The 10,764-nt window shown below is 28.3% G+C and overlaps 1 long non-coding RNA gene across 1 annotated transcript; it reads left to right on the top strand.

Annotated features, from left to right (window-relative positions):
* The first annotated feature begins 9,644 nt into the window (after nt 1-9,644).
* LOC127285811 (uncharacterized) lies at nt 9,645-10,634 on the top strand. Its single transcript, XR_007843635.1, has 3 exons — nt 9,645-9,782; nt 10,340-10,432; nt 10,511-10,634. It is a non-coding gene; the product is annotated as an uncharacterized LOC127285811 (long non-coding RNA).
* Nucleotides 10,635-10,764: the final 130 nt, after the last annotated feature.

Here is a 10,764-nt window from a genome sequence, read left to right as displayed (position 1 = left end):
CAGCTGATCTTCTAAAAAATAAATCAATAATCCCTTCAAAATCATCTTATAATTCACCCGTATGGATAGTCCCCAAAAAGGAATCTCCTGACGGCACAAAAAAAATGGCGTATGGTTATAGATTATAGAAAATTGAATGAAAAAACAATTAGTGATGTTTATCCACTTCCCCATATCTCTGAAATTCTTGACCAAATTGGCCAAGCAAAATACTTTTCCATATTAGATTTAGCCCAAGGGTTTCACCAGGTAGAGGTTGAGCCAAAAGATCGACATAAAACCGCGTTTTCTACACCCTACGGACATTATGAATTTAATAGAATGCCTTTTGGATTAAAAAACAGCCCCTCGACCTTCCAGAGAATGATGGACAGAGTTTTATCAGGTTTACAAGGAATAGAATTATTTGTTTATATGGATGACATAGTAATTTATGCAAATTCATTAAAAGAACATAAAGTAAAACTCGAAAAACTATTAGGTAGGTTAAAATCAGCCGGATTAGTTTTGCAACCTGACAAATGTAAATTTTTGAGTAAAGAAATTGTTTATCTAGGACATATAATAACTGAAAACGGAGTAAAACCAGATCCAAAAAAGGTCGAAGCTGTTCAAAACTTTCCACAACCCAAAAACTGTAAAAATATTAAACAATTCCTGGGGTTAGTAGGCTATTATCGGCGGTTCGTCCCTGATTTTGCTAAAATAGCAAAACCAATGACACAATTATTAAAAAAGAATGTAAAATTTAATTGGAGCTTGGAGGTAGAATCAGCTTTTAATAAATTAAAAGAAAAACTATGTACGCAACCCTTATTACAGTATCCTAATTTTCATAAACCTTTTATTGTGACGACCGATGCCTCTGATTTTGCAATAGGTGCAATATTAAGTCAAGGGGAAATCGGAAAAGATTTGCCAATTGCTTATGCATCTAAAACTTTAGCTGGAGCAGAGTTAAATTATAGTACAACAGAGAAAGAATTGTGGGCAATAGTTTATGCAATAAAAAAATTTCGGCCTTATTTATTTGGTAATAAATTCACAATTGTGACTGATCACAGGGCATTAGTTTGGCTAAATCAATTAAAAGATCCAACAATAAATTCTAGATTGGCTAGGTGGAAGATCAAATTACAAGATTATGATTACGAAATTGTGCACAGACCAGGAAGGGTAAATGCCAATGCCGATGCTCTTTCTCGAAATCCTATATCTAATGAGAAAAAATTAAGGTTAAAGGAAGATTTAATTGAAAATTCAAAAAAACAAGAATTTGATCTCGATAGAAAATTAAATGAAAATTTCATTGAAAGGGTTTTTGTTAAATATGTAAGTAGGGAAATAGAAGAAAATGAAATTGAAAGAATGAAAAGGGAAGAAATGAGGATGAGAACTGAAATTGAAAAAAATAATAGAAAAGAGGGTGAATGTAAGAAAATAGACGAAAAAAATGACGATACGATTACAATTTACAAAAGAACAGAGATTTCAAAGGGGTATAATGTTATTAATAAAAATCAAATTAATCAAAGTATTTCTATTGATAGCGGAGAGGACATGGATCCATCCTCGCCGAGATCTTGGAATGCTAGAAATAAAATAAATTCAAAATCTAACGTCAAAAATTTAAAGAAAAAATACCTCTTTGAAAAGGCAGACACAATCAAAAGAAAAAGGAATTTCGATTGTGTAAGTGAAAAGGAAGGTCAAGGTTACTTCAAAAGGAGAAGTGTTAAATGTAAATCATCACCGGTTCTGATTGGGCGGTTGAATCCCGTAGATATGGGTGAAAAGGATGTCTCCTTGTTGCTTCCGGAAATAAAATCGGTAACACCTGGAAAGTAAGGTGCTGGTTCGGCTCAGCCAGGGGCGTCTTTCCGGCCCATAGAGAGGGATGAGAATTTCCCTTTTCAGAAGCCGGAGTTTGAAAAGATTTTGTTAAGGGAGGATGCCAAGGAAAATGAAAATGGCATGTCCTCCGGAACACCAGCAATGACAAATATACATGGCCATAGACAGGACGTGACAAATAAGACAGAGGAATCGACAGAAGAAAGAATGAAAGAATGGAGTGAATGTGGTTCAAATGCTTCTAATGATAGTTTAGAAAATAGGGATGAAATTGAAGGAATATTTAAATTTTCAAAAGGAATTAAAGAGAAAGATGTACAAATATTGGCAATTCCCGATGAATTATTTCAAATATCAAAAGAAAAATTATGGATGAGAAACGATAACTTAATAAACTTTATGTCTTGTGATTATGTTATTTCCACACCACAAAATATTGAATTGCAAGAAGCAGGATTATTGGACTTACAAAAAATATTGGTAAAAGTTAGTGATATTCTCAGTTCAGGTAAAAAGGATAGTAGAGTTTTTAATTTGTTTATAAAAGAAACATTTGACAGTAAATTTTATTTGCAGGATCTAGAGGCGGCGGTCGAGACATTGAAGGGAGCATTAAAAAGTGAAGGAGAACGAAAAACATTTAGCTTGTCAAGAGAAGGTAATGGATTTGATAAAATTCCATGGAGTTTAATAGAAAGAATTTTTAGAACAGCTTTTGAGGGAGAAAATTTCAAAATTACAATCTGTACTGGAGAAGTTGAAATACCGCGAGAAGAAATTAGACGAACAATAATTGAAGAATGCCATGATAGCGTAATTGGAGGTCATAAAGGAGAAATGAAGACGTTAGAAAGAATAAAAGAAAGATATTTTTGGGTAAATATGAGAAGGGACGTTCAAAATTATATTAGGACGTGTGAATCCTGTCAAAGAAAAAAATTAGTTAGAGTAAAAACAAGACAACCTATGAAAATTACTGATACACCAAAAAGAGTTTTCGAGAAAATTCAAATGGACATTGTAGGACCTTTGCCAGAAACTACAGCGGGAAATAAATATATTCTTACATGGCAAGATTGCCTTAGTAAATATTCAGGGGCAATTCCATTATCAACAATTAACGCTAATGCAATAGCAATAGCATTTGTTGATGGTTTTATTTGTCTGTTTGGCTGCCCCGAAGCAATTCACACAGATCAAGGATCACAATTTATGAGTGATATTATGAGATCCATAGCTAAACTTTTTAAAATTAAGCAATTTAAATCAACCGCCTACCACCCACAATCTTTAGGAGCCTTAGAAAGAAGTCACCATACTTTTATTGAATATTTACGACACTATTGCGAAAAATCCGATTGGGATTGCTGGTTACAATCAGCAATATTCTCTTTTAACACATCTGTTCATGAATCAACAAAAGTAACCCCACATGAAATGATATTTGGAAAAAGAGCACGAATCCCATCAGAATTTGCTGAAAAACAAATACCATTGACCTACGATTTTTATGTGAACGAATTATTAAATAAAATATCCGAAACAGAATCAATGGTAGTAACTAAATTATTAGCTGCCAAACAAAGATGTAAAAAATATTATGATGCTAAATTAAATGAAAAAGATTTTAAGAAAGGGGAATATGTTTATTTAACGAATGAAAATAGAACTAGTAAATTCGATGATCACTATACCGGCCCATTTAAAATAATTAAAGTTTTAGATAAATATAATTTGGAAATACAAACTAAACCGGGTGAAAGCAAAATTGTACATTTAAATCGCGTAAAATCCGCATTTCTAAGATTATAGAAAAGAAAAGACACAAAAGGGGGAGAGAAAGAATGAGGAGGTGGAAAAAATAATAATAATAATAAAAAAAAAAAATTCAAATGTTTAGACGGTCCCTTTTGAGACGCTCTTTGTAAGAGGGTCTTTTATAAAAGTCCTTGATAGATGGTGATCCCTCGGAGGTTGAAATTTGGAAAATCCTTAATTTCCAAATCTTCAGTAAATTAAATCCTAGTAGCGTGGTCTTGAGATTCCGTAGATTTTTCCTCTAAAAATAAAAGAAAAATGACATTTTAATAATTGTTAAAATTAAATAATAATTAAATTAAAATACAAATTAATCAATTTTTTTTTTATACTTCAACCATTTTCCAGTGAATCCCTTGAACTATTGATTTGTTGCAAAAAAAAAATGGGAGAAGTTAGAGGAATATATAAATGCATTTGCATTCATACTCCTTTACATACCTAAAATAATAATAAAAATTAAGTATATTTTAAAAAAAAAAATTTAATAATAAAAAAAAGGGGGGAAGGAAGGAAACTTTTATTATTCGTTTATTATAAAGGGATGTTAATAAAAAACATAATACATATATTATTGTTATAATAATATGATTAATATGAATAAAGGAAATGAATTTAAATACTTTCTTTGAAAAAGGAAAATTTTTTAATTTAAATCAGGGGCACGAAAATTTTAAAAAGGGGAAGTGACTGCGCGATCGACCGATTTGAATCCGATTTTGATGCGTAGATCTTCAATAATGGGGTGATTTTAAAAATAGAACCGATCAATAATCGGCCATTTTTCCAAAAAGAAACAAAAAAAACAGGCAGTGAAAAGTGAAAAAAAAAATTTGATAACTCAATTAAATCGCATCAATTATTGTGTAAAAATGGAAAACAGAATCAGGAATATCAGTTTAATACAGGTAAATAAAAAAAAAATGAAAAGATAGATATGTATATTTATATGAATATAAAAAAAAAATATGTATGTATATATGTATTTTTTTTTGGGGGGGGAAGGGTTTCAATGTACATAATATATATGTATATATATGTATGTTAGATTCCCGACAATTTGGAGAACGCAGTGGAGCTGGAAAGGGCGAAAAATTTAAAATTAAATGTCAAGGGGTCCAGTCCATTTTAAAAGCGTTTCCAATATTATTGCCATATGGAAATACCATTTTTTTCAAGATTTCCAGGAGACAAGAGGATGTGTAGCAAATGCGCCTTTATAATTAATAACAATCTAAATTATTTAAATAAAAGGGAACAAAGTGAATCAGGGGGGGGGGAGAATTGGGACCATTTGTTGTACCACCCAATCCATATAAGTTATGGTATTGGCACAAAATGGCCCCAAATGAAATTATTTTTAATAACCCCAGACACATTACGTGTTTCAATTGCGCAAATCCCATAGAAGCGCAACAAGGGGATGCAGAAAACTGCATTAGATGCAGGGTAATCTTTGTCAAAAATTGGACATCGTTTCAATATCCGATGACACATGTATCTTATATACCATTCGAATAAAAAAAAAAAGCACAAAAAAAGGGGGAAAATAATAGTATATTTTTGATTAATATATGTATTTTTTTTTACTTACCATTAATTCAAAGAAAAAGGGGAAGAAAAATTCGATGAATTGGAATTGAAAGATGAAATACGGAAAATTCCTTTTTCAGCCTCACTATTTTCCGATTAATTAGATTTCTCGTTTTTTTTTAGATCCTTGAAACCAATTTAAAATTGAAATCTGAAAAGAAAACAATAAATAATTAAATTAATAACTTTTCAATTAAATAACATTTTAAAAAAAAAAAAAATAATATATTTTTCTTACCTTTTATAGGGTTCCTATTAATTAATTTTTCCAATCCGGTAATTTCTTCAATAAATCCACAAGAAACGAATGACCTTCATTTCCGTAAACAAGCAAAAAAAAGGATGCGGAAAAATCATTTGTTCAATGATTCATTATCAATAATAAAAAAAAAAAAAAAAAAAAAAAAAAAAAAAAATTTAATAATAAATATTAAGGAATACTTTCCTATTGGGAACGGTGGTCTAGTAACAATCTAGTAACTTTGACCCATTCTCTCCCTCCATTTTGTTTTTTCTACTCTTTCTAACCTATTAATTGAAGAGAGACAAAGAAAGAAAATGGAGGGAGAGAATGGGTCCCCACCAGATGGCGTATTGCAGTTTAGCCGATCCCAATAATTCCGCAAATCTCCAATATTTAAATCCCTGAATTGAATGGGAACGTTGAAATTTGAAATTAAAAAGAAAATTTTAATTAAATTTAACCGATATTTAAATTTTGCCACGAATTTCAGGTTAGGAAACATTCAAAAAAAAGGGAATTTCTAGCAGAAGACTAAATAAATATTTTAAAAAAGGAATTTTTTTTGAATATTATAAAACAATATATAAAAAAAAGAGGAGGGAATAAATAAATAAAAAATAAAACTTTTAATAATAAAGGGAGAGAAAATTAACAAATATTATTATAGTAAATTTTAAATTAAAAAACCTAACCACAAAATAATATAATGAGAGAAATAAATAATAATAAACACTTACCCAAAGAAATAATCACCAGAATCCATATATTTAATTAAAAACAATAATGTGGCACTAAATCTGACAACTGTTATGTCAGAAAAACACAATAAATAAAAAAAAATACAAAGGTAAACACTGTCCATTAACACATGTGTATACTTTTGACAGATCAAACATTGAACATATGATCTAGAAGGGCAACTTCATAAACGAAAATTTGTGTATAGATGGAGTTGAAATCACATCCATAATTATTGGCGCTATTTTTAAATTTAAAGAAAATAGGAATTAAGAATCAATTGTCAGGAAATAATAATAAAATTACTAAATGAAAATTCGATCATATGATCAAATTTTTTTGTAAGGGGAGAAGTGTAACAGTGACGGATCATTGACGTTCAGGCCCGAGGTTTTTGACTAAGTCGACCCGATCACTGTTACTCAGTGCTGTAATAAATAATGAGTTTGCGCTTTAAATAATAAATTTAAATTTGATTTATTGCAAGAAGTTGTTAGAGAATTGATCGACTATTTGTATAATGAAAAGAATGGAAGAATAAATGCAAATTGATTAAAAAATAAAATTAGAGAAACAATTATTTGATTGTTTTGATATGAAGATTTTATTTTTGAATCAAAACAAATATACAATTAATTAAAGTTAGTAATTACGTAATATAGAAAAGTACTCCAAAAAGGGTTTTTCTGCAGTTTCCCCTTTTGCTAGAAAATTGTTATAGGTGAATACGAGTACTAATAATTATTGCTGCAGAGAATTGAGTCTTGATTGAAAGTTAATTAATTAAAAATAAAAGCGGTAAATTTGAACTTAAATTTAAGTTCTTTGAAAATTAAGAAAAATTAATATAAATAATTAAAATCTACATAAATATATATATGTATTCGAATAAACGCAACAATTTTAATTTGTAAACCTGGAAAATTTTGAGAAAAGAAAATAAAATACTAAATTAAAGAAATCAATACATAAAAGGGAAAAGAGAGTAAACAAGTTAAAATTGATGCGTAAGTTAAATCGTTAAATGACGGTTATCTAAGTAAAAAAATGAAGTAAAACTAATTTTAGATCATAAATTTAGCAAAACACGCAATTTTAAATGCGTATTTTGTGCAGGTGTTCCACATAAAAAATTATGACAGTTACGAACGGTTGCAACGGTCTTAAAAAAAAGGGACCAATCAATTAGCGAGGGCGGGATTGAACAACTTGAAAATAGGAATATGATTGGGAAAATTTCTTATGGAAAGGGAAAAGGAACTAAAATTAAGAGTGGAAAATTGACTATAAAAACATAATTTTATAAGGAAGGACCGCAGATTTTTGGCGAGCAAATTAACGTGAATTTCGCGAAATAATAAACTCGTAAAGCTCAAATTAAAACTTAATTTATAATTAATATTTGTCAAAAGGGATTATAAATTAAGAATATTTAAACTAAGTTTAAATAAAGCGTATTTAAACAAGACTCAATTCGATTCAATTGAATAAATTTTTGATTTTCTAATTAAAAATCAGTGTCTTATTTATTTAATAAAATAAACCTACGTAACTCAAGCCAGTGGATCCTTTTAAGGATCTAAATGATGAAAGAAACCTACGGTTGATAATTTGAAAGGAACAAAATTCAAATTTTATAAGCTAAAATTTTTGGACAAACATTGTACATTTTGAACTTCGCTTTACTCTCCGTTTGGAAGTTTCGCTGTTTGTTACAATAGTTCCGACTTGAGCAAGGACTTAAGAGTTGCTTGATCAAGACGGTCTTATTCGAATGAGTAGAGCTTAAGACCATACATATTTGTAACAGTGACAGTGTGACACACCGCGAAACTTCCAAACGGAATGTAAAGCGAAGTTCAAAATGTGCAATGTTCGTCCAAAAATTTTAGCTTTATAATATTTGAATTTTGTTCCTTTCAAATTATCAGCCGTAGGTTTCTTTCATCATTTAGATCCTTAAAAGGATCCACTGGCTTGAGTTACGTAGGTTTATTTTATTAAATAAATAAGACACTGGTTTTTAATTAGAAAATCAAAAATTTATTCAATTGAATTGAATTGAGTCTTGTTTAAATACGCTTTATTTAAACTTAGCTTAAATATTCTTAATTTATAATCCCTTTTTGACAAATATTAATTATAAATTAAGTTTTAATTTGAACTTTACGAGTTTATTATTTCGCGAAATTCACGTTAATTTGCTCGCCAAAATCTGCGGTCCTTCCTTATAAAATTATGTTTTTATAGTCAATTTTCCACTCTTAATTTTAGTTCCTTTTCCCTTTCCATAAGAAATTTTCCCAATCATATTCCTATTTTCAAGTTATTCAATTCCGCCCTCGCTAATTGATTAGTCCCTTTTTTTAAGACCGTTGCAACCGTTCATAACTGTCATAATTTTTTATGTGGAACACCTGCTCAAAATACGCATTTAAAATTGCGTGTTTTGCTAAATTTATGATCTAAAATTAGTTTTACTTCATTTTTTTACTTAGATAACCGTCATTTAACGATTTAACTTACGCATCAATTTTAACTTGTTTACTCTCTTTTCCCTTTTATGTATTGATTTCTTTAATTTAGTATTTTATTTTCTTTTCTCAAAATTTTCCAGGTTTACAAATTAAAATTGTTGCGTTTATTCGAATACATATATATATTTATGTAGATTTTAATTATTTATATTAATTTTTCTTAATTTTCAAAGAACTTAAATTTAAGTTCAAATTTACCGCTTTTATTTTTAATTAATTAACTTTCAATCAAGACTCAATTCTCTGCAGCAATAATTATTAGTACTCGTATTCACCTATAACAATTTTCTAGCAAAAGGGGAAACTGCAGAAAAACCCTTTTTGGAGTACTTTTCTATATTACGTAATTACTAACTTTAATTAATTGTATATTTGTTTTGATTCAAAAATAAAATCTTCATATCAAAACAATCAAATAATTGTTTCTCTAATTTTATTTTTTAATCAATTTGCATTTATTCTTCCATTCTTTTCATTATTCAAATAGTCGATCAATTCTCTAACAACTTCTTGCAATAAATCAAATTTAAATTTATTATTTAAAGCGCAAACTCATTATTTATTACAGCACTGAGTAACAGTGATCGGGTCGACTTAGTCAAAAACCTCGGGCCTGAACGTCAATGATCCGTCACTGTTACACTTCTCCCCTTACAAAAAAATTTGATCATATGATCGAATTTTTCATTTAGTAATTTTATTATTATTTCCTGACAATTGATTCTTAATTCCTATTTTCTTTAAATTTAAAAATAGCGCCAATAATTATGGATGTGATTTCAACTCCATCTATACACAAATTTTCGTTTATGAAGTTGCCCTTCTAGATCATATGTTCAATGTTTGATCTGTCAAAAGTATACACATGTGTTAATGGACAGTGTTTACCTTTGTATTTTTTTTTATTTATTGTGTTTTTCTGACATAACAGTTGTCAGATTTAGTGCCACATTATTGTTTTTAATTAAATATATGGATTCTGGTGATTATTTCTTTGGGTAAGTGTTTATTATTATTTATTTCTCTCATTATATTATTTTGTGGTTAGGTTTTTTAATTTAAAATTTACTATAATAATATTTGTTAATTTTCTCTCCCTTTATTATTAAAAGTTTTATTTTTTATTTATTTATTCCCTCCTCTTTTTTTTATATATTGTTTTATAATATTCAAAAAAAATTCCTTTTTTAAAATATTTATTTAGTCTTCTGCTAGAAATTCCCTTTTTTTTGAATGTTTCCTAACCTGAAATTCGTGGCAAAATTTAAATATCGGTTAAATTTAATTAAAATTTTCTTTTTAATTTCAAATTTCAACGTTCCCATTCAATTCAGGGATTTAAATATTGGAGATTTGCGGAATTATAGGAAAGTATTCCTTATTATTTATTATTAAAATTGTTTTTTTTTTTTATATTAATTTATTTATTAATAATACTTCTTTTATTTAAAATTAATTTTTTTTTTCGATTGAAATTTAACTATGTTGTACCCCCTTTTTTTTATTATTGATAATGAATCATTGAACAAATGATTTTTCCGCATCCTTTTTTTAGCTTGTTTACGGAAATGAAGGTCATTCGTTTCTTGTGGAGTTATTGAAGAAATTACCGGATTGGAAAATTTAATTAATAGGAACCCTATAAAAGGTAAGAAAAATATTTTTTTTTTAAAATGTTATTCAATTGAAAAGTTATTAATTTAATTATTTATTGTTTTCTTTTCAGATTTCAATTTTAAATTGGTTTCAAGGATGTAAAAAAAACGAAAAATCTAATTAATCGGAAAATAGTGAGGCTGAAAAAGGAATTTTCCGTATTTCATCTTTCAATTCCAATTCATCGAATTTTTCTTCCCCTTTTTCTTTGAATTAATGGTAAGTAAAAAAAAATACATATATTAATCAAAAATATACTATTATTTTCCCCCTTTTTTTTGTGCTTTTTTTTTTAATTAAAAATGCTAAAGGGAAATTAAAACA

Source organism: Leptopilina boulardi, unplaced genomic scaffold (assembly GCF_019393585.1).
Source record: "Leptopilina boulardi isolate dan_hultmark-lab unplaced genomic scaffold, ZJU_Lbou_2.1 LbouV2_341, whole genome shotgun sequence".
In the NCBI taxonomy this organism is placed as follows: Eukaryota; Metazoa; Arthropoda; class Insecta; order Hymenoptera; family Figitidae; genus Leptopilina; species Leptopilina boulardi.
Note: the sequence above shows the minus strand (reverse complement) of the source record. Positions and strands in the feature narration are given on the sequence as shown.